The sequence below is a fragment of the Mesoplodon mirus genome (assembly GCF_964341445.2).
Source record: "Mesoplodon mirus genome assembly, chromosome: 5".
In the NCBI taxonomy this organism is placed as follows: Eukaryota; Metazoa; Chordata; class Mammalia; order Artiodactyla; family Ziphiidae; genus Mesoplodon; species Mesoplodon mirus.
This window is the reverse complement of record NC_138980.1, coordinates 64,951,239-64,972,614: the sequence shown is the minus strand read 5'-3', so window position 1 is coordinate 64,972,614 and position 21,376 is coordinate 64,951,239. Positions and strand designations below refer to the sequence as shown.

General features: G+C 46.0%; 1 long non-coding RNA gene and 1 pseudogene across 2 annotated transcripts in view; both read left to right on the top strand.

Annotated features, from left to right (window-relative positions):
• The window catches only part of LOC309803982, a 218,662-nt gene that overhangs the window by 17,532 nt on the left and 179,754 nt on the right, over positions 1 to 21,376 (top strand). The gene's annotated exons all lie outside the window — the stretch shown is intronic.
• On the top strand, positions 9,451 to 11,372 carry LOC309804373 (arginase-2, mitochondrial-like; annotated as a pseudogene). Its single transcript has one exon. The product of its transcript is annotated as an arginase-2, mitochondrial-like (transcript).

Genomic DNA, 21,376 nt, shown 5'->3' with positions numbered 1-21,376 from the left:
ATTTTTTTAAAAAAATAAATACTTAAAATGCATCATACCTGATAACCTAGTTCAGTACTTTTTGTTAAATATAGAATCTCCAAGTGGAGAGGCTTGAGCTTCTCTCCTGCCTCAGAAAGGTGAACACTGTTACTAGCTCGACTCAACAGGTAAGGGGTGGAAGTCGAGAGGTTCAGCCAACTTGCATGAGGTCACACAGCTATAGTGAGCTTCAGAGCTGGGACTTAAGCCCTCCGATTCTAAGATCTACACTGAGCCCCCATACTCCCCAGCATCTCTCCTGGTTTGTTGCTGTTGAGGGCGAGGCTCTGAGTGTAAGTAGGTGTGTGTTTATATGCATCCATGCGCCTGTGTGCACACACACGGGTACACACCACGGACGTTGCCCCACACTCCAGAGCTGGAGCTGGAGAGGACCTGGAGTGGGGCGTTTAGCCTCACTCCTCACTTAACAGAGCAGTAAGGCTGGCATAGGGGCGCATCTGCTGTGTCCTGTGTTGGCCCATCCCCTAGGGTTACAGGCCGAATTCTCCCATAAACCCTCTCATTTTCTAGGTTACCTTTTGCAGCTCTCCTCGGTTTGCTGGTTTCCGCGTTTGCTGGCTTCCAGCCACCTGGCTCTCCGTGGGCTCCACTCCCTTCTGGAGGTGCCAGGGGAGCCTGGGCGGTCAGGGGCTGAGCCTCCTGGGTTTCTCCACCCTGCCGTTGCTTCTCCCATCCTCCCACCCCATGCCTCTCAGCCAGCGGCTGGGACTGCAGTAAAGAGAAAAGGCCGTTTGTGTAGGGAAGATCTGGGAAATCACATTTTGCTAAAGTCCTGTCAGTAGGAAGAGATGGTCACCCACACCCCCGTCAGGCCCTCTCTTTTACTGCCTTGTCTTCCACCTGCATTCAGAGCTTTAGCTGCCTTTTAGGTGACTTTTGTCACACCCAGAACAGACAAAATCCACCCCCTTCCCCTGGCTTCCCAGCCACAGTCATGGCCTGTCAGCAAAAGCAAGGCTGACGTGTGGGATTGAACACCTGTGTTTCTTGGAGAAATCAGGGTGCCCTCTAGTTGACCTCTGAAACAGCTCTGCCCAGACTGTTAGTGGATTTTGCGCATGGAGCCGTGGGAGTGCAGAGCAGGGTTGTTCCAGACTCTCCCCCCGCAACTTCAGGAATCCCAGATGTGCCTGCCACTCTCAGTTGGCCTGTCCATTGTGTGTGCGTGTAGGTGTGGAAGAGCGTCTGGTGGCCTGCGTGGACCTCCTGAGCGGCTGGGACCAAACCCTTGCTTGCCGAAGCTTCTGGCCACTCTTGGTGGAAGAGGGATCCCAGTCCAGGGGCTGCATCTGGCAGGGCCAGGGCGGAGGGTGGTAACTTAGAGGAGCGCCGTCTGAGACAGCGGTGAGAGCTGGTCTGCCAGTTAAGCGAGGGTTGCTAAAAGGCATCGCCACCCTAACTGCATTCTGTGCTGAGTCCCGTCCCTTGCCATCCTCTGAGGCACGCAGAGAGGTGGGATTTCCTCACCTGAAGCCTCTCCAGGCTGAGAGGACGGAAGGGAGAGGGGATTAACTTGCTCTCCCCTTGGACCTGCATTTCCTTAGCTCCACAAAGCCCAGTCTGAGGTTGAGACCTCTGGTATGCAGGGGTGAACAGCTACCTTCCCTAAACCTAGGGGCGAGCTACCGGGAGAACATTCCAGGCCAACAGGTGACAGGTGCCTGCCAAAGAGGTTTCTTTCTGAAGAGCAGCTAAATGAGTTCAGCTGCCCTAGTTTTTAAAGTAGTTTGCAGCATTTTAGTATTCACTCATTCTTCCAACCTTGGACCATTGCAATATATAATACAAACATGAATAACGCTCGGTCTCTGCCCTCAGGGATGGTCCATGGTCCAGTAGCATCAGCAGCCCCAGGGAACCTGATAGAAACAGGTTCATCCCAAGTCTCATCCCGACTTGACTGTATTAGTTTGCTTTATCACAAGCTTATATTGTCCCAGGAGCCCCCTGTGTGTCACATGCCCATTCGAGCCCACATGTTCTGGTCCTGCCTTATTCCTTCACCTGTGACAGACAGCACTCGTCTGTCGAAGGATTTTTTCACTACTTACATATTTGAGTTGGCACAGGTGGTAAAGTCTCTTTGTCATCCCTGTTGAAAAAGGAGAGAATTCACTAAAAAATAATTAGAATGCAGTGTGATAATTGCACTAAGTGAGGTACAGGCTGTGGGCAGCTAGAGGAAGGTCCAGCCCTTTCTGTGGGGAGTTAGGTATTACATTATGCCCCCCAAAAGATCAGGGAGTCTTAACCCCCAGTACCTCAGAATGTGACCTCACTTGGAAGTAGAGTCATTGCAAATGTAACTGGTTAAGGTGGGGTCATTCTATCAAGTAAATAGCTAATAAGGACCTACTGTAGAGCACAGGGATCTCCACTCCATACTCTGTAGTGGCCTATATGGGAAAAGAGTCTAAAAAAGAGTGGATATATGTATATGTATAACTGATTCACCTTGCTGTACACCTGAAACTAACACAACATTGTAGATAACTATACCCCCCAAAAAAATTTAAAAAGAGAAAAAAAAGATGAGGTCATATTGGAGTAGGGTGGGCCCCTAATCCCATGTGACTAGTGTCCTTAGAAGAAGAGGAAATGGAGAGGCAGTAAGAAGGCCACGTGAAGATGGGGGCAGAGATAGCAGTTATCTAGCTGCAAGCTAAGACATGTCAAGGGTTGTTGGCAGACACCAGAAGCAGAGAGAAAGACATGGGACAGTTTCTTCCCTAGATCTTCAGGGAGCATATGGCTCTATTGACGCCTTGACTTGGACTTCTAGCCTCCAGAACTGTGGGAATATATTTGTTGTTTTAAGCCCCCCAGTTGGCAGTACTTGGTTATGGCAGCCCTAGGAGACTAACACAGGGGGCATGGAAGGCTCGACAAAGAAGGGCAGTTGAGTGGTTTAGCTGGGCACACCCAAGGGAAAGTCGTCTCTGTAGAAACAAGGGAGGCCGAGACAGGGAGGGGAGAGGGAGCAGGGGCTTGTACACATAGTCAGGGGGTGGGTGCTTGGATTTTAAATAGGGAAGGGACAGATTTTGCTGTTGGGAGAGAGGAGCTGGGGCTGAGACCAGCCTTGCTGCTAGTAGCAAAGCAGTGAGGTTGTGTAGAGCTGCTTCAGTATAAACATACAAATACCTTAAATCCTAAAGTCGAAAAAAAATTAAAGGGCAGGAATCCTCATCTGTAGGACAGATAGGTAGTAGCACTTCCACAAAGCTTTTTCATTCTCTGGATGAACATTGGTTGCGCATTGTGCCTGGTGTTGTGATAGCAGAGGGGTGTAGTCAGACAGGGTTCCTGCCTGGAGGAGCTTAAATTGCACGTGGAGGGCAGATGATAAGCAGGAAAGAAACATGCAAACAAGATAACTATGGATGGTGATAAAATTCTTTGAAGGGAATAACCAGGGTGATAGGAGAGAGTGATCTCACATAGGGCAGTCAGGGAGTTGAGGATTAAATGAGGTAACTCCCTACAGCACGTGATAGGCACTGGTTAAGGTTATTATCCTTGCTTCAAGGGTGAACATTTACTCTTTTCAGGTTTTTTTTTTTTTTTTTAAAGAAGGATATTAATTTATTTATTTTTGCCGTGTTGGGTCTTCGTTTCTGTGCAAGGGCTTTCTCTAGTTGTGGCAAGTGGGGGCCACTCTTCATCGCGGTGCGTGGGCCTCTCATTGCAGTGGCTTCTCTTGTTGCAGAGCACAGGCTCCAGACGCGCAGGCTCAGTAGTTGGGGCTCACGGGCCTAGTTGCTCCGCAGCATGTGGGATCCTCCCAGACCAGGGCTCGAACCTGTGTCCCCCGCATTAGTAGGCAGATTGTCAACCACTGCGCCACCAGGGAAGCCCCTTTTCAGGGGTTTTTAATTTGCAGCAGTAGATGATGAATTTCCACCCCCAAACAAAACCTCTCTTTCCTTGATATGTTTGGGACAGCCTAACATTTGTCTTACTGCCATGATGGCCAAATGGGCGTCCCAACCTCTGATCGCAGAATTCACCTATGCTGTCTTCTCTGTCAAAATCAAGAGTCTAAACTGTGTAGAGAGGATTTCAGAGCCTTCTGCTGTTTCCTCCAGTCATGGTAGTCAGCTCTCTTAGAGTGGTCTCTGATGCGTGACCCAGTCCAGCTCTGCATTTTGGAGGAAGGCTTTTTCTATCCTTACACTGCCTTCTCCTGTCTTCCCTTGGAAGCCAGATCCCATTCCCCCTCCTGAGTTGGATGCACGTCTCACCTCACCGCTTTTACGGCTCTGCCTGATCACACTAGTGCCTGTTAAGTCTCCCCTTCCCTGGTCTCCTACTTGTTTGTTGAGTGCTTGTTCTGTGCCAGGCCCTGCGTGAGGTGTAGTCTGTTGAGTGAAGGGGCACGGTCCCTATCCCTGGAGTGCAGGCGTGTAGACTAAGACACTTCTCACACTGTCAAACACACCAAAGGAAAATCCCCCGGGACCCATGCTGGCAATTAGATGGGTGCCTGCTACCATGAGAGTCTACAGTGGGGCATCTAGCCTGGTTGGGAGAGCTTCCCTGGGGAACTGAGATCAAGGGCACAGCATGTGCAGAGACGAGGTGGTGAGAGAGAAGCCAGGGAGGGAAGGGTGGAAGCTTCCTGGGGGCAGCGAGAGAGCTCTGCCTACCTTGTCTGTGCCATACAGCTCCCCACATAGCCTGGCTGCCCACCCTTCTAGCATCTGTTGTCCAATCCAACAGTCACTTCTCCAACATTGTCATTAGACCTGTGAGGACTTCCTTGGTGGCGCAGTGGTTAAGAATCCGCCTGCCAATGCGGGGGACACGGGTTCGAGCCCTGGTCTGGGAAGATCCCACATGCCGTGGAGCAACTAAGCCTGTACACCCCAACTCCTTAGCCTGAGCTCTAGAGCCTGTGAGCCACAACTACTGAGCCCGTGTGCCTAGAGCCTGTGCGCCTAGAGCCCGTGCTCTGCAACAAGAGAAGCCACTGCAATGAGAAGCCCGTGCACCGCAACGAAGAGTAGCCCCCACTCGCTGCAACTAGAGAAAGCCTGCGTGCAGCAACGAAGACCCAACACAGCCAAAAATAAATGAATTAATATTTGACCTGTGAGCAGTGTTGGGCATGATTGATCATTTCCTTCTCTTTGAAACAGTTTTTCCACGTGGCTCCCAGGACACCACACTCTGCCGGTGTTCTCTTGCCACCGAGCAACTCCTTCTCAGACTGCCTCCTTGATCCTCTTCTTCCTTCAGGCCTCACCTGTTGAGCTGTCCCAGGGTTTTGTCTTGGACCTCTTCTACCTACCCTCACTCTCTTGGTGACCTTCAACGCTGGCTTTAAATACCCTCTCTCAGTGGACCCTCTCCAGCTGTGACCTGACTCCTCAGTGTCAGACTCATATTATCCAACTACCCACTTAGCATCCTCACTCAGATACCAATAGGCATCTTAAAGTTAACAAGAAGCAGTTTTGTCTGCTCCTCCCTACAATTTTGTTCTTCCTACAGTCTTCCCCGGCCCTGGGAAGTAATTATTCCACAGTGTACTCAAGCCACAACCCTTAGAGTCAACCTTGACCCCTCTCCCCGCCTGCACTGACACTGAGTGCTTCAGCAGACCCTGTCCACTCTGCCTTCAGTTTATCTGGAGGCATTTCAGTGCTTTGCACCTCCATCCCCACGCTGGCTCTAAGCCACCGCTGCCTCTTGCCTAGAATACTGTGATCAGCTCTTAACTGTGCTTCTGTACCCGACCCTACCATTCTCAACATGCAGCCAGAAGGATCCTTCTGAAGTATAATCAGGTCATGGTCATGCCACTCTGCTCAAAATCCTTCAATGGCTGCACATGTCACCCGGAATAAAAGCCAAAGTCTGTTAAAATGACAGTGGCCTACAAAGCCCTACCGGAACTGGCCATCTGCTCTTTCTCTGATCTCATCTACTATTACCCTCCCCCTGCTCTCTCTGCCCTCCTTGTTGTTCTCAGAACATTCTAGGCTTGTCCCCATCTTAAAGAATTTTTGTTATTTCCTCTGCCTAGAGTACTTTTCCCGCTAGGCATTGATAAGCCTCCCTTCCACACTTTTATCAGGTCTTTAAGGTGGCTCCACCCCATCTGAGTTTTCAGTTCCTTTCTCCTGGGTTATTCCTTACCCCCTTCCCCTGCATTGTTTTCCTCCCTAGCACTTATCACCATATGAAGTACATATTTTGTTTATTTTGTCTTTCCTGATTAAGCCCTGTGGGGCAGGGATTTTTTTTATCTTCCTCACTGCTATGTCTTTGGCATTTAGAACAGTGTCTAGGACGTAGGCGATGTTAAAACATTCAAATGAATTAATAAATCCATACAGATGAATTATTTATAGATTCAGCTTAAAAATAGTGAGTCTTCAAATCTGTGAACATGATAGACCTCTCTGTTAAATTTGGTCTTTTTTTCTCCCGGCAGTGGTTTGTAGTTTTCAGTGTACAGGCCATGCCTGTCTTTTGTTACATTTATCTGTAAGCATTTTAAGTTTTTAAAATGCTGTTGTAAATGGCATTATTTTTCTGGCTTTATTGCCCTGGCTAGGATTCTAGGACAGTGTTGAATAGAAGTGCTGAGTGGACATTTTTGCCTTATTCCTGTATGTGGACAAGTTTCTTTCCTCTCTGCCTCTCTCCCTGCCCATATCTTTATCTCTTTAGCAGTTTACAGTCCCCTCTATACTGCCTCTGAGGACCCTCACACCAGAATCAGGTGTCATGTTAGTGGTTTGGGACCCTGCCCTTTGTGGTGACGCTGGAATGTTGCAGGAACAATGCTCGGCTCTCCTGCGCCGGGCATGAGGCCATCTGCATCTTTCATCTTCTTGGGTGTGTAACTATAAATCAGCCTTAGGGTAGGCAGGGGCCCTGGACAACTTAATATTTTAAAATGTTATTTTGTTTTTTGGCTGGTCCTCAGGGGCAGGACACTGAACGAAGTGTACCTCTCCGTGTATGGCACAGCCTTGTCATCGTCTGTGCAAGGCGCCTGCCTCTCCTGCGATGCTGTTGTTTCCCATTCCTCCTCCTGCCCTGCTTCCATTTCCTGCTTTCCTTAGGCCACTGTGTGTATAAGGTGTAGCCTTTTCTATGCATTTTTGGAAAATTTGTATAGTTAATTTATGGGCAAGTTTCTAAAACCTTTAATTATCTAATTGTGATATTTTAACATCTAAGTGGTATTGCTGCAGCTGTCATTCTGATTCTTCACTCAGTTCAGTGTCTTTAATCTCTTTATGTTGCTAATGTATGATAACATTACCAGCTACACACACAAGATAAAAGAGTAATGCCGGGCTTCCCTGGTGGCGCAGTGGTTGGGAGTCCGCCTGCCGATGCAGGGGACACGGGTTCGTGCCCCGGTCCGGGAGGATCCCACGTGCCGCGGAGCGGCTGGGCCCGTGAGCCATGGCCACTGAGCCTGCGCGTCCGGAGCCTGTGCTCCACAATGGGAGAGGCCACAACAGTGAGAGGCCCGCGTACTGAAAAAAAAAAAAAAAGAGTAATGCCATAATTGAATTAAAAAGGAGAAATGAAAGAAATTAGTTTATAATAAAATACATAATTTGATATATAAATGCACAGGCACAAATGTACTAGAAGACATGATGAAATGGCTGCTTTTAAGGAAAAACTTTAGATTTAAGAGAAGGAAAGATTTGACTATGATTTTTGAAACTTTCCTTAAAGTTTTTAGTACTTTGAAATAAGAGCTAAATAGATATCCATGTGACTATAAGCAGTTGGTCCACATGAATGTCTGGCAGGACATTTGAAAGTCCTGTGGGGCATGGTGTGTATGTTTCCTGTGCATTGTAAGACCTTGAGCATCCCTGCCCACCAATTGCTGGTTGAACCGCTCCCTCCAGTCACTCTGACAAATAACAATACCCCCACAGGTGTTCAGATTGCCCCCCTGGAGATGGACCGTAAGCCTAAATCTAAAACCTAAACTATAGTACTTCTAGAAGAAAAATCTTTGTGATCTTTGCTTAGGCAAAAATTTCTTAGCTGTGACACTAAAAGCATGACCCATCAAACAAAAAATGGATAAATTGGACTACGTCAAAACTGAAAACTTTTGTTCTTCAAAAGATGCTGTTAAGGGCTTCCCTGGTGGTGCAGTGGTTGAGAGTCCGCCTGCCGATGCAGGGGACGCGGGTTCGTGCCCTGGTCTGGGAAGATCCCACATGCCGCAGAGCGGCTGGACCCGTGAGCAATGGCTGCGTCAGGAGCCTGTGCTCCGCAACGGGAGAGGCCACAGCAGTGAGAGGCCCGTGTACCGGGGAAAAAAAAAAAAAAAGATACTGTTAAGAGAATGAAAAGATAAGCCACAGACTGGGAGAAAATATTTGCAAAGCATTTTTCTGATAAGGGGTTTATATCTAGGATTTATATAAAGAACTCTTAAAACTAAGTAATAAAACAACTCGATTAAAAAAAATGAGGAAACGATGTGAAAAGACACTTCATCAAAGAAGGTGTATGGATAACAAACAGATGAAAAGATGTTCAGCATCATTAGTTATTAGGGAAATGCAAGTTAAAACCACAAAGAGATAGCATTAGTACCTATTAAAATGGCTAAAATTGGGAAGACTGACCATACTAAGTGTTGGCAAGGATGTGAGTACTGGAACTCTGCTACACTGCTGGTGGGAATGTAAAATAGTATGGCCACTTTGGAAAACAGTTTGGCTATTTCTTAAAAAGTTAAGCACACACCTCCTTTGTGATCTAGCCATTCCACTCCTAGTTATTTACCCAAGAGAAAAGAAGCAAGATGACTGATGTGTGAATATTCATAGCACCTTTATTTGTAATAGTCAAAACCCACAAACAACACAAGTCCATTTACAGATGAATGCGTAAACAAATTGTGGTAGATCCAGAATGCTCCTGGAGTGGTATTTCCCCTCTGACAACCTCAAATCCAAATTTCTAAACTTCATAGGCAAGGCCCTTCAACCTCAATTTTCATTTCTCTTTCCATCCTTCTCTCCTGGCATTTCCCTTCTAGAAGCTCTCTATGTTGAATGCTCTGAGTTCTCTGAACACACTGAGTGCTTTTACAAGATCTTGTAAAATAAGGTTGCCCTGTCCTTTATTCTGGCTTTCTTTTCCCAGCAAACTCCTACTGAAGGCACTTCTTAGCTGTTTCTTCTCAGGCACCTCCATCTCCTCCAGAGTTAGATGCTCCTTTACTTTAACCTAGAAGAGCTCTTAAACTTGATGTAGAATGCACTGATGAGTATGTCTGCCCATTGAATTCTTAGTTCCTCAAGGGCAGGAAGTGAGGCTTGGTCTTTTGTTTAACCTTTTGGGCTTAACATAGAGCTTGGTAGACCACAAGTACTGAATGTATAATTGAATGAATGAATGATTTGGTGTTCAGTTATATGTTTTACTGTTGAAAAGCTAGTAATCTCAGCAGCTGGGATAGTTTTATTTATGAGTTGGATCTTTTATTCAACTGAAGGTATGCTCCATTTTAGGAACAATACCAAACATCGTAACCCTAATCAGCTGATGGGTCACTGGGACACATACTGTCAACTAAAGGTTCTTAAGATGTACATGACATTTTTTTTTTTTTTTTTTGCGGTACGTGGGCCCCTCACTGCTGTGGCCTCTCCCGCTGTGGAGTACAGGCTCTGGACGCGCAGGCCCAGCGGCCACGGCTCACGGGCCCAGCCGCTCCGCGGCATGTGGGACCTTCCCGGACCGGAGCACGAACCCGCGTCCCCCCAGTCGGCAGGCAGACTTTCAACCACTGCGCCACCAGGGAAGCCCCTACATGACTATTTTAACACCCAAAATAGTAATAACCCAAATGTTCTTCAAGTAACTGATTAAATTTCAGTTCTTGCACATAAGGCAGTTGTGTCGATTAAAAACACTGAGGTAAGGCGGCGAGCCGCACGTAGCAGCCTCTCACTCGTCTATGTCCTGCGCTGCCCATCATGTCCCTGAGGAGCAGCCTCTCGCTTCTTCTCTGTATGCAAGCGCGCTCAGTGCCGAAGAAGTCCGTCCACTCCGTGGCTGTCATTGGAGCCCCATTTTCACGGGGACAGAAAAGAAAAGGAGTGGAATATGGTCCCACTGCTGTAAGAGATGCTGGCTTGATGAAAAGGCTCTCCGATTTGGGCTGCCACCTTAAAGACTTTGGAGACTTGAGTTTTATCCCAGTTCCCAAAGATGATCTCTATAATAACTTGATAGTGAATCCTCGCTCAGTGGGCCTTGCCAACCAGGAACTAGCAGAGGTGGTTAGTAGAGCAGTGTCAGGTGGCTACAGCTGTGTCACCGTGGGAGGAGACCACAGCCTGGCAATTGGTACCATTAGTGGGCACGCCTGGCACTGCCCAGACCTTTGTGTGATCTGGGTTGATGCCCATGCTAACATCAATACACCCCTCACCACTTCATCTGGAATTCTCCACGGACAGCCAGTTTCATTTCTCCTCAGAGAACTATAGGACAAGGTCCCACAACTCCCAGGATTTTCCTGGATCAAACCTTGTATCTCTTCCCCAAGTATTGTATACATTGGACTAAGAGATGCGGACCCTCCTGAACGTTTTATTTTAAAGAATTATGATATCCAGTACTTTTCCATGGGAGACATAGATCCACTTGGTATCCAGAAGGTCATGGAACAGACATTCGGTCTGCTGATTGGCAAAAGACAAAGGCCAATCCATCTGAGTTTCGATATTGATTAATTTGACCCTACGCTGGCTCCAGCCACAGGAACCCCTGTTGTAGGGGGACTGACCTATCGAGAAGGCATGTATATTACTGAGGAAGTACACAATACAGGGTTGCTGTCAGCACTGGATCTTGTGGAAGTCAGTCCTCGGTTGGCTGCGTCAGAGGAAGAGGCCAAGGTTACAGCCAGCCTGGCAGTGGATGTGATTGCATCAAGTTTTGGGCAGACAAGGGAGGGAGGGCACATTGTCTATGACCAACTTCCTACTCCCAGTTCACCAGATGAATTGGAAAGTGAAGAACGTGTAAGAATTTAGGAAATACTGTGCACTGACACGTGTTTGTTGCAATGGGCATTCCAGAGTTGGGAGGCATTTGCGGTGACAGATACTAAATGATCGTCTGGGTCAATACTGCCTTAATGAGAACATTTGTGTATTCTCACAATTGTAAAGTTTCCTTCCCCTTCATTTTGGCGACCGATAATACTACTGTAAATGTATTTGGTTTTTTGAAGCTCACAGGGCATTAATATGTTAGAGCACTATGTAAATTTAAAGAAGTCATAAACAGCATTTACTACCTTGGTAAAAACAAACAAAACACAGGTAGTTTGGTACAAACTGATATGGAGATATGTAAATAAATACAGTATTGAATAAAAACTTCAGAACTATAGAATATGATCCTGAGTTTGAAAAAGAAAACTGTATATGCACATAGATCTGTATGTATACTATGTTAGTATGTTCTTGGAAAAATCTTGCAAGATACTCAAGAAGTTGGAACATGGTGGGGAAAAGTTCTTTTCTTTCTCACTTTGTCCCTTTATTAAAAAACTTTATGTGCTTCAGTATTATTTGAATTTGTTATGAGCATGTTTTTGCTTTAGTAATTAAAAAACCCAAACAGATTTAAAAACATATGCCTGACCAGTAAGACTTATTATTAAGAACTTATTTCAGGTACCTCCAAATAACATTAACATTTTAGGTTTATGTAGCATCTGCCTATGCAAGCCGCTTTTACCTTATGAACTGATTTTCTTTTTCTTTCTTCCTTCCTTCCTTCCTCCCTTCCTTTTTCCCTCCTTCCCTCCTTTCTTTCTTTCTTTTTGGCTGCATTGGGTCTTTGTTGCTGTGCATGGGCTTTCTTTAGCTGTGGTGAGCGACGTTACTCCAGTTGTGGTGCCCGGGCTTCTCATTGTGGTGGCTTCTCTTGTTGCGGAGCACGGGCTCTAGGCACACAGGCTTCAGTAGTTGTGGCTCACGGGCTCTAGAGCGCAGGCTCAGTAGTTGTGACGCATGGGGCTTATTTGCTCCGCGGCATGTGGGATCTTCCCCGACCAAGGCTTGAACCCGTGTCCCCTGCATTGGCAGGTAGATTCTTAACGACTGCGCCACCAGGGAAGCCCTGAACTGATTTTCATCTTCAGATATCTTTTGGGAGTGGGGAGGTGAAGGCCTGGAAGGGTGGCTGCTATATCCAAGTTAGTGTCTGAGTGTAGAGTGTGTCTTTGTTCTCCTACTCCTAGGAAAGCTCAATTACCACGTGACTGAAATAGGATGATCTTCTTTCTTCTGGTGGGTAAGCATATGGGCTTTGCAGTCGCAAACCTGTTTTTTGACCTCTTGCTTTACCACCTACTAGCTTCCTGACCTTGGCTAAGATTCTAATAGGCTGTGAGTTGGGTTTCCTCATCTGGAACATTAGGATCCTGGTGGTATCTGTGTCCTGGGGTTATTGTGATGCTTGGATGTGAGGGTCTGAAATGAGTGTGGTGCTTAGTAAATGTTAGCTTTTGTTGTTACTATTGTGAAGGAAAACCCAGCATGTGAAAGAGATGAGACTAGATTAAAGGAAATCAAAGGAAGAAAAGGACAATTTTTAATATGGGTTGAAGATACGATTTCAAATTACTATCTCCCCCCACTCCCCACCCCCCTCCTTTTTTTTTAAACTAAGCCTTCTGTTGTTAAGTGCTAGCAGATACATCACTGATAGCTCAGTAAGAATTGTAGGAAGGCCTGGAGAAAACACTTTTCAGTGTGAGGAGGAGTGAGAGAATTGCCTGGGCTGGTGAAAAACATTTATAGGCAAGGGGTTTGGAAAACCTCTTTGCAATACTGCAGTGATCCAGGAAGCCAGGACTGCTGATATGTGCCTGGTAGTCCCCAGGGTGATGATCTGTCATAAAAATATGGCGGAAGGACCAATGTACTAGCCTTGTGCTAAAAGCTCCATGAATTGCCAAGCAGGACCAAGCTTTCTAGTGGGCTTTGTGCCCAGAACATCTCTGTGACTGAAGGTGCTGTCTGAGGAGGCACCCTCAGCTGTTCTGTCTGCCTAGCAGAGTGATCACCAGCCCCCTCTCACCCCTGGGGAGCGAGGGGACCAATACAGAGAGGTAACTGATGTGCATTAACGTGCAACGCCTAGAATCCTCCATGGGTCTAGCTGCATGGTGTCCCTGAGTCTCTGGGGATGGCTGGCAGGTGGAAGCAGAGAGCACCTTCTTACCAAACCTTCACATCTGTAGGAGGCTGAGGTCTGTGGCCCCATGAATGCATTAGGGGCTAATGTATCACAACTAAGGTCTCAAAGTGTTGGCCTATACAGGAAATTTTATTATTTTTTTATTTATTTAGGCTGCGTTGGGTCTTCCTTGCTGCGCGTGGGCTTTCTCTAGTTGCGGCGAGTGGGGGCTACTCTTTGTTGCGGTGCGTGGGCTTCTCACTGCGGTGGCTTCTCTTGTTGCAGAGCATGGGCTCTAGGCACGCGGGCTTCAGTAGTTGTGGCGCGCAGGCTCAGTATTTGCAGCTTGCAGGCTCAGTAGTTGTGGCTCACGGGCTTAGTTGCTCCAGGGCATATGGGATCCTCCCGGATCAGGGCTCAAACCCGTGTTTCCTGCATTGGCAGGTGGACTGTCAACCACTGTGCCACCAGGGAAGTCCCTACAGGAACTTCTTGAGAGAAGTTTCTTGTTTGTTCTAGACGGTGTTTGCCAAAGTAATAGTGGTACTAGCTAAAACTTGTATGGTGTTTGCTATGGGCCAGGCTCTGTTCTAATCACATATATATTATATATTTATACATACATAAATTTATATATATAATCTACATATTTATATATCAAATTATGTATTAAAATTGATAGAGAGCCTTTATTCCTCTCACTAGCCTTATGAAATAAGCACTCATACCTGTTTTTCAGGTGAGGAAAATGAGACACGAAGAGGTTAAGTAAGTTGTCCAAGGTCACATGCAGGTAAATGGCAGGACTGGGATTCAAAAACCCAGCTGATCTGGTTCTAGAGCCCAGGCTCCTAACAGTTGTATTACATTGTTTGCAGATTTGTTGAAGTCCCGTTTTTTTTTTAAATTTAATTAATTAATTTTTTTATTGGAGTATAGTCGCTTTACACTGCTGTGTCAGTTTCTGCTGTACAGCAAAGTGAATCAGCCATATGTATACATATATCCCATTTTTTGGATTTCCTTCCCATTTAGGTCACCACATGGAGTCAGTACTTTTTAATTGGGAGATTCCATATAAAAATCTAGAGCTGGCTTCTCTTGACAGATCAGAAGAACTAGGGACTCTGGGCTGCACCCCTTTGTGGGAACAGTTGCCTGGTGCCCAGTCAGGCCAGGCCCCTCAGTGGTCTCAGCTTACCCCCCCGACCCCCACTCATTCCTGACTCTGAGTCTCTGCTCACTTGACCCAGTTCCCATACCTATTTGTACCTGCAGACATTTCCATTTTCAACTCCTGGGTTAAAGTTAAATAATATTTGTGGATGGGAGCATTTATAAAAACATCAGGCACTTTTCCTCCGGGTTGGGGAGTATCTTCAGCCCCATTTTCCCGTGAGGTTATCACGTAGAGTAACATAGACGTGAGCTTTGCCTTGGCTCTGTGCTTTGGTTACTGTATTATTCCTCCTCGTCTTGGGACCTGGGGGTTCTTCTGACCCTGTTAGAGATTCTATGGAAAGGCTGATATTAGAGCAGAAGAAATTGCAATATTGAAGGAACTGAGTGTGAAAAAGCCAACAGCCCATGTCTGTTTTTGTCTGTGCACAGAGTAGACAGCTACAGAGCATAGTCGGCTCTCTATATTGGTTGAGTGAAAAATAGACCAGAAAGAGTTATTCTTGAACAGAGGAGAGAAATCTGACAACATTTCAAAAAGTGAATCAGCACCTGGTATATAAGTTTTAAAATATTTTATTTACCGAACTTACCCCCCTTTATTACTAGATGAAACACCCTGCTTTTTCTAGCCAGTATCACCCAGGATCTTTGTTTCTTTGGAAGGAAAATACACTGTGGCCCATTTCTCAGGCAAGTTTATTTTAAAATCGCCAGAGTTCTCTTGAATCGGTTTGAGAGTTGGAGCACACGCTAACAAGAGCAGCTGAGAAAGGAGGTTTTGGCCTGGTTATTGTCTAACCAGGTGGGTTGGGGTCTTTGAACTTCAAGAAGCTTTTGTGTTTCCAGCTGTACCGGGGATTAGTGGCTTAGTCCTACCTCATGGGAGCAAGTTTTATTGTTACCTCTTTTAAAGCTGAAACCATAATGTTAGGGTTTTTTACACAACACCATGTGCTTCGGGAGCTCAATATGCTTAGTTAGTTTCTCCCCGCTGTGACCCCCCTTCCAACTGTATCTGGAAGAGTGAATTCACTTTGAACGTAGCAACAGATGTGCTTGGTAATATGTAAAATTCAATCGGTTAGTTTTCCATCAGTTCCATGGTCGTTGACCATCTAACACAGGCAAGGCCGTGTGCCAGACTGCTGTGAAACAAAGCGGTTACCTTTGGAAACAAGGGTAACTAAGAGGCAGTCCCTGCCTTAAGGGACCCAGTTGGGGCATATATGGCAAAAGCATACAAGAGTATAGTAGCTATAGGAAATTAAAAATGTAATAAGTCAAAGGGAGAATATGCAGCCCATGATGAATTTCCAAATGAAGGCTGCAGATGTTTAGTACTAGAGGAAGTCTGAGTTCTCTTTGATAAGGTTCCTCCTTGAGAAGCAGCAGAGTCCAAAGTGAATGTGCACAGCGCAATTAGAGGGACACTTTGAAGGGGAACAAAGCTGCTTGTGTGAGAGCGAGGGGGAATGCTAGTCTCTTCAGCATGGTCCGGAAATTCATTTTGTAACAAAGAACTGTAATTCCAAGTCAATGACACCTTCTAAATCCTCTCAGACTATGCCCAAAATTACAGAGAAGGAATGGCGAGTCAGTTCCTTTCAGCCAGAACTGGATAGTTGTGTACTTTGCTCAAATGCCTGGGATCTGATGGCGATGGGACAGCAGCCAGGAGATAAAGCAAGTCAATACAGGACTGGGAGGACTCTGATGCTGGAGCAGATAATGAGGAAGGGGCCAGGATTTGAAAGCGTGACCTCTAAGTCTTCCTGTGTAATGAACAGAATGTAATGGAGGGCTGAGATCTGAGACCTCGGTGCACCTGTGTCTGGAGCTGCCCAGCCAGCAGCCTGGCTACATCCCTGGATAACTTGCATGAGTTGTGTGGGAACTTGACAGCCTCTGGCTACCTTTACTGCTTATTGAAAAGAGCAGAAGATCAGGGATTTCCTCTAAAGGCAATAGGCATGTGGCTTCATGGTTCAGAACTCGAACTTAGGCATCAAGGCCTGGCTCTCCCGTTTACTGGCTGTGTGGCCTTGAGCAAGTCACTCACCCTTCCTGAGATTCAGATTCATTATCTGTAAAATGAAAGAAAAAAATGATAGTCACTACCTTACAGGGTTATTATGAAGACTAAGTAAGATAAGGGATTAAAAAACCAGGTAGCAGGGTTTATGGCCCATGTGAGTGCATGATAAATTTTATCTTTATTTTTAGTAAAGGAGATGATTATGGAGATAACTTTAAAATTGCTTTTTCATTCTTTAAGTTCTGGACCTGGATTAGAGACAAAGTGGGAATTATTCCATTCTTCCCCTTAGTTTTCCATCTGTAGCTTTTGAGATGATCAAGAAATAACTCAAGCAATGGGTTGAGGACGGGAAAAGGATTTAGGGAAGGGTCCCCACTTTATAGCCTCAAAACCCAAACTTACTTAAAATTAAAAGGGCGGATCTCTGGAGGCATAGGTGAATACTGATGCTGAGGGACCACAGTATTGTTATTTCTCTCTCCTTAGAGAATCTTAGATATCTTAGAGCAGTGCATCTTAAACACTGACGTGCATAGAAATCACCTGAGATTCTGCATTTCTAACAAGCTCCCAGGTGATGCTCCTGGTCCTCAGACCACGTTTTTCAGTAGCAAAGTCCTGAAAGGCCTTGGCTCACTGAGTCCAGTGGCATGGTTGAACCTCTTTACTACCTCCCTGAAAATGCTCTTCTGGTTTTTGTTTGAATACCTCCAATGAAGATAAGCTCTCTACTTGCCAGACAGCCCTTTCTGTTTCCAGATGGCAGGCATGGTAGAAACCTGTCTTATTTCTCTGAATAGTAATTCTCAACGTAGACTGTGTTTGTATTTGCATGCTTGTATGTTTTTGTTTTTTATTGAAATACAGTTGATTTACAATGTTGCGTTAGTTTCTGGTATATAGCAAAGTGATTCAGTTATACATATATACATATTCTTTTTCATATTCTTTTCCATTGTGGTTTAATACAGGATATTGAATATAGTTCCCTGTGCTATGTCGTAGGACCTTGTTGTTTTATCTGTTTCATATATAGTAGTGTGTATCTGCTAGTCCCAAACTTATTTGTCCCTCCTCCACCCCCTTTCCCCTTTGGTGAGCATAAGTTTGTTTTCTGTGTCTGTGAGTCTGTTTCTGTTTCGTAAATAAGTTCATTTGTGTCATATTTTAGATTCCACATATGTGATATCATATGGTATTTGTCTTTTTCTGACTAACTTCACTTAGTATGATAATCTCAATGCCATCCATAATGGCATGATTTCATTTTTTTATGGCTGAGTAATATTCCATTGTGTATATATAAACCACATCTTCTTTATCCATTCATCTGTTGATGGACACTTAGGTTGCTTCCACGTCTTGGCTATTGTAAATAGTGCTGCAGTGAACATTGGGGTGCATGTATCTTTTTGAATTATGGTTTTCTCTGGATATATGGAGTGGGGTTGCTGGATCACGTGGCAACACGATTTCTAGTTTTTTAAGGAACCTCCATACTGTTTTCCATAGCGGCTGCACCAGTTTACATTCCCACCAACAGTGTAGGAGGGGGAATGTGTGTCTTTTACTGAGCTGATGCTTGCCTCCTTATAATAGCATCCATTGCTTCTAGTTCATTACTGCGGCAGGGGTGGGTGTGGGGATATCACACAGGTATTGCCTAATCCTGATGAGGATTTAACCTGGTTTTGGTCTTCTATGGAGGAAGTCCATGGATGGGCTTCTATGCTAGTAATGGGGGTTGGGGGGGGAAGCAATCCCCTGAAAATATTTGCAGAATTTTGTAGCATGTACATTTTCCTGGGGAGAGTTTCTGTAGCTTTCAACAGTTTTTCAAGAGTGTCTGTTCCCTCTAGAAGATTAAGGAGCATTGATTTCCTTTTTCATGGAATGCTGTGTCCCTCACAAATCTTCTATTTGGAAGGCTAGACCCTCCCAAGTCTCTGTATCTCTTGTCTGTCTGTCTCTCTTTTTAAAATTTCTTTTACGTAGTTCTTTGTGTAACATGGTTTTGAGGCACCCTGTTCATCCTGCTAAATTTTCCCAGTTTGTCTGTGTCCCTCTAAGGTTGGCCCCCCAGAACCATGCACAAGCTAAACTCCAAGAGTCATCTGACCAGCCAGAAGGGTGAGACCTCTCTCCTTGATTTGAGACTTCTTTCATTTCTTCTTCTTCTTTCTTCTTTCTTCCCTCCTCCCTCTCTCCCTCCCTTCCTTCCTTCCTTCCATTTTTGGCTGTGTTGGGTCTTCGTTGCTGCGCGCGGGCTTTCTCTAGCTGCAGCGAGTGGGGGCTACTGTTCGTTGCAGTGCACAGGCTTCTCATTGCGGTGGGTTCTCGTTGCGGAGCATGGGCTCTAGGCATGCAGGCTTCAGTTGCTGTGGCACGCGGGCTCCGTAGTTGTGGCTCGCGGGCTCTAGAGCGCAGGCTCAGTAGTTGTGGTGCATGGGCTTAGTTGCTCTGCGGCATGTGGGATCTTACTGGACCAGGGCTTGAACCCATGTCTCCTGCATTGGCAGGCAGATTCTTAACCACTGCACCACCAGAGAAGCCCCCATTGCTTCTTTAAAGTGTATCGCCTTTGGAAACCTTAGTATACTTGACAGTATTATCCATTTGGAATGTTTATGTTGCAGATCAGAAAAAGAAAGAAAGAAAGAAAATTCAATATTTAAAGAGAATTTGTTGATAAATGTAACAGGGCCCTGGACTGGGGGTTGGCCCTGCTTTCAGGTGAAGCTTGATCAAAAGGCTCAGACGCTTTCACCAAGGACCCAGCTTCTTGTCTTCCCTCTTCATAGTCAACAGAGTTCCCAGTCATTTATGCATGTACTACAGTGAGCCCCATCTTCCACCATCCTGAATGCTTTGTGTTGTTATTGGACCACGTATGCAGGACCTGATATTTATCCCTTTTAAGTGTCTTGTTAGCCCATAGTCCTGGTTTTACCATCTCTCCTATCAGCTTCCCTGTCCAGCTTAGGATCATCTTCCAATCTGATTGGCATGCCAACAAATTAATGATGTTGAACCAGACAGGGTCAAGAACAGAGCCATAGCTTACCCCCCAGACACTCCTGCCAGGGTTGATGTCATGTACCCTTTGGACATGAATGAACATTTCTCAGAGTGTATTCTGAAGGACACTAGATGGCAAGGTGGTTCTCAGAAATGGAACCCTATAATCAAATACATGGGGATAGGGCTATAGAGCATAATCCTTTCTTGAAGAGTCACGATGCTTATGAGTTTATTAAAAAATCGAATAACGGAAATTGTTAAACATAGTTTTCTAAAAATACTTGACTATTAAATTCTCCTCCCTTGCCTGTGGATGTCTCCCTCCTGGTTTTCTGCTCTAGCTGTTCTCACAAATCCCCTCCTTAGTCTCCATCTCTTGCTCGTCCCCTTGGCCTCTGCATGTCCCCAGGGGAAACCACTAACCTCGTGGCTCCTCGGTTCTCGGTCAGTGGCAAACTCCCAGCTGACATCCACAGCACTTGGAGGTGACCTAGTTTGAGTGAAGTGCTGGCTTTTCAGTTACATCTTCAATAGGCTGAATTGGCAGCTTGTCAGCAGGCTTATGTCACCTAACGACTGTGTCAGTTCCCTCCTTGTCTGGCTTCCTGTTGGTAAGTATCCTCAGGATGCTCTTGGAACCCAGAAGGTGTGAGAGGCCTGGTAAGGGAGCCAAAAAGAAAGGGGGAGAAAAGCAGAGAAGGCCTGCCTTCCCTGCAAAAAAAAAAGAAAAGAAAAGAAAAGAAAATTGTATACTAGGAGAAAAAAAAAACCCTCAGAATGGAGGGAGGGAAGCTTGCTGAGAGCTGTCTCCCTGCAGAACAATTTTGCTCCCAGAAGGACATTTGGTTTTTTTTAATTTTTGTTTTTTAGACCCGCTCTGATCTCCTTTATCCCCCACCATGCCCTTCCTTCCTGTTTGGCACTTTTAAAAACGTATTACTTTTCTTCTACAATAGCGACCTGCTGGGAGTAATAGCAGAGACATTTCCTCTCCTGTGGCTCTCACTGTCTTTTTAATAACGATCCTCTCCCCACCCACTTCCCCTCTGCTGCCCTTCATAAGCATGTTCCCAAGGGTGTGGGTGGAGAAGCTTCAGGTGTGTGCGTAGTGTACCCCAAAGCTTAGCTGAGTTTGAGGCTTGTTTTCCACCCTCTCCGGGGCTGCAGCGCCCCAAGCTTTGCACCCTGACCTCCCCTCTGCACGGGGAACTGCAGCCTTGAGTTTAGGTGGTATCGACTCAGAGGTTTGGCTCTCACATTTGAGGGTACTAGTAATTGCGTGAGCGCATTCCCAGAGGAGTTCCTCTAGGGATTCTAGGCCCTTCCAGCCGGTGTTCTTGGGGTAAAAGCTTCAGGCAGTGTTGAGGGTGCTTGCCTGTTCAGCCTTGCCCGGAGCCACACAGGGTCATCCTGGGCAGTTTCATGGTCCTCTCCAAGGACTGCCCCTTTAGAGGGCAAAGTTCATGTTCGCACGAGTCAGAACAGATGAATGGGTTGGAGTTTTCTGTAGGTCACTTTCTCCGAAAGCATGTGTTCATAATCTTGAAGTCTAGTCTCAAATTTTTCACCGAAATACCATTACTCTTCGTGAAAGCGTATCTCCCAGAGTTGAAAGCCTAAGGTAACCGTTCCTCCTTTCCTGCAGCTCTTCCTTCCTTTGATTAATGAGTTCATTAATTCGTCCATCCGTTTGTTCGTTCATTTAGTAAACATTTGAGTGCTTCACTGCCTGGCGCCAGGTGAACAAAACAGAAAGGTTCCTGCCCTCGTGAGGTTTGCGGGGCAGTGGGGGAAACAGTGTCCAGATATAGAAGGTGACTGTGTGGCCACCTGCTGGGAACGATGCCATGCAGGGGATGGCAGGGGTGCTGGGCTGGAGAAGCA